At 48.5% G+C, this 3,102-nt stretch overlaps 1 long non-coding RNA gene across 1 annotated transcript; it reads left to right on the top strand.

The window, feature by feature from the left end:
• Positions 1-855: 855 nt before the first annotated feature.
• On the top strand, positions 856-2,392 carry LOC119381115 (uncharacterized). The gene is made up of 2 exons (XR_005181284.1): positions 856-939; positions 1,850-2,392. It is a non-coding gene; the product is annotated as an uncharacterized LOC119381115 (long non-coding RNA).
• The last annotated feature ends 710 nt before the right edge of the window (positions 2,393-3,102 follow it).

Raw genomic sequence — 3,102 nt, 5'->3', positions numbered from 1 at the left:
GCGCTGATTCGAAAGGATGCTGGAAGGCATTTTTCCTCCCTTGCTGCTGCTCGCCTCGTAGAAGTCGTACCAACCGTCACCGTTGACAACAAAATTTGCGCCATCGTAAAATCTTGCCTTGTCTCGTGCCTTGACTTGTGTCAGCTATGATCGGCTATTGTAGTTTATTTCTTAGCCACTAGATAGCGCAGAAAAACATGCCGAGACGAAGCTGCTGACGCCTAGACGCAGTCCACGTTTTGGTTGTTGCGTACGGCATAGAGTTTCCTAAAATTAACTAGAGGGGACTCTGGCGCTGCGATCGTTCAGCTACCATGGGAATATAGTGAACTAGGAGTACTTCTAGTTCACTATACATGGGAATGATGGGTAGTACACAAATTTGCCTAGTCTTCGTGCTTGCGGCTTCAAACGTACTTGTGGCTTTGTTTATTGCTGTGTTTTGGCGTTCGTTTCGGATAAAAGAATAGACCGTTGTGAACTTCGTGACCAGGTTTGATTTGGTGAGCCTAAAAAAGTTAAAAGTGGTGAAGTGGAACTGCTGACTTTTGCTGAACTTTGTTTTGCGACAAAGCGGATGCAGGCGACGCGGAGTCAAACGGAGCCGAAAGAACGAAGTTCAGACAAATTTGTGTACTACATGCGGTGCAGCTCCCATAGACACTAGCGCCAGAGTTCCCTCTAGTAAGTATTGTAGGAAACTCTATGCTCTGCCCACGGCCACCTGGATCGGGGAGCGCGGCGGTGTGCTCCGGCCGTCCCATTCGGCGCGCGCGCCTTTGAAAAAGTGTAATTGAGGTAGTTTCCGCCGCGGTGCCGCGACGCGCGGTCTCCTCCTACCCCCGTGCGGACGATGCGCGCTGGCCGCGTCGTAGACAGCCGCAGACGTCCTTGGAGAAATGCGCAGTGGACGTTGTGCACGTGGTGACTGGAATCAAGGTACGCTGTTAAGTATTCTTAATCGGTCTTTACACAGTGAGTGTTGTTATCTGTAGCATATTACGATCGAGATAGAGGCAAGCAGCGTGCTTAGGCGACTTCGTTTGGCGCGGCGCGTTCAAATGTCATGACACATGTGCCGACTACGTGATTTGCCGTGCTTTTCATTCTTTGTTTCGGCGCTCCTTTCTCCCACGGCCGCCTGTGTTGGCGTGCGCCATGCTTTCTTTTTAATGGATATGCATTTCGTCGTCGTCGACACCACATAGCTATGTCCTGCGGTTGAGCGCTGTCTTAAGAGCGTCACGTTGTTGGATTGCGCTAATGCTAATGCTGTAGTCATTTTCACCTTGCCGATGATAGGCAACATTTTGTTGTGGGCATGTCTCTTTGCATTCTGAAGTTCACACAATACGACAGTGATGCGAATGCGACGTTCTTCTTTAAGTAGGTGAATCTGAACGCGACAGCGATGAGCGACGCTTGTCGCCTGCGAATTAGCGAAAGGCCGGTCGCGCAATGACCACTTATTAAAGCGCTCGTTTCGCAGTAATTCCGGTGTCGGCGGCGGTGTCTGGCGAAAATTCGAGGTAGATGCAATAAGATAGGTGTTCACCGAGAAGCGAAGGCACGCTAGCGATTGAGAAGGCGATTAATGTGGTGTGTGCGCGTGTGTGTATGTGTGTACGTGCGCGGATATCGCTGTCGCGTTTAACTCTTAAAGGCGAAGCTTAAGGGTCCCCCCAATTTCCGCACATTAATTTCCCTAATTTTCCGCACGTTAAGAGTCCCCCCAATTTCCGCACAAGCACATTAATTTAAACGATGTTTGCCTGATCAGATTTTTTTAAACTGATAATTGGTACTATGCGCCTTTATTAGGCATTTCACATGAACATCTTTTTTTCAGTGCTACCACCACCCCCTACCGTGGAAAATTCCGCAGTAGCACGCATTGCCGGTTTTATTGCAAAGGCTGTCGGGGAACGCCGGACATGCAACGCCTGCCCAAGCCTACATACATCAGGACCGTCTAGATCAACTGTGATGGGACTCATTAGTCAGCAGACAAGAAGTGCTTTAGTGTTCCCGAAGCCCGAGTTTGTTGCTGTTTTAGTTAACGTGAAAAAGGCCGTTGACATCGCACTGCCACACATTGGCAAGGAAGATGTGTGCAAAAGGTTGAGAGCTCTGATCTCCCTTACTGAGCTGTCCTCTTTTTGCTTGCCCAGAAAGAAATGATCATTCATCGGTGACTTGCTCAATAGTTGCCAACAAATTTATAAGACCCCTATTGTCAAATATTGCCACAACCATTACAGACAGAGTGGATTACAGTACAAAAAACTAATGAATAAGCCGCCAAGCCGCAAGGTATTGCGCGTTTGAAGGAAGCACCGAGGATGTGCAGGAGCTTTGTGTTTTCGTTTTAAATAAACTATTCTACGCATCGTGAACGTGTAATATTTGCAAATCCACTTGAACACAAACATGGCAAGTACAAAATAAGACAATCATCAGCGGATTCGCATGTACAGATGTATGACTACGGCAGACTTTCATTCCACAGGTGTTTAACCCTATTTTTCACTTTCCGCAGCATACTTTGACATTTTGTCACCTCATCAAGGTAGGGTCATTAACAAATGTTTAACGGGAAATAGATTCGTGACAAAAAGATTGCGCTGCCTCGACGCTAAAATGGCATTCCTTCTACAGAAGGAATGCCAATGCGCGAGCTTTACCTGCCATAGAGGGTAAAGCTCGCGCACTCAAGGCTGCAGCATCACAAGGGATCTCCGCCAACCTGCTTTAAGCAGTGCACCAACCTTCGGTTCGTTTCCCCTATTCTGGAAGCACTCAGAAAAAAAAAGAAGTTTTTATTAAATCTCGTTCTTTCCCTCTCATCAGGCCCGCAACCAAGAATTTTTTTCGGGAGCAGGGGAAGGGAGGCTGCGTTGTCTCTTGTTTCTCTGTTTCTTCATCACAATGGCGCAGTCTACGAACTATGAACCGTAAGTGCGTCCTCGTGGCTCATCGGCGCGGCGGACCTTCCCTCCAAGGAACGATTATGCATCCCGTCTCTCCACTACTGCCGGACGCACCTGTGCCACCATTCAAGGACGGCGTCCAGGCCTCCTCGGTAGCTCAAGGGCAGGCTTA

This window comes from Rhipicephalus sanguineus, chromosome 2 (assembly GCF_013339695.2).
Source record: "Rhipicephalus sanguineus isolate Rsan-2018 chromosome 2, BIME_Rsan_1.4, whole genome shotgun sequence".
In the NCBI taxonomy this organism is placed as follows: domain Eukaryota; kingdom Metazoa; phylum Arthropoda; class Arachnida; order Ixodida; family Ixodidae; genus Rhipicephalus; species Rhipicephalus sanguineus.
The sequence above is the reverse complement of the archived record's forward strand: the minus strand, read 5'-3'. Positions and strand labels throughout refer to the sequence as shown.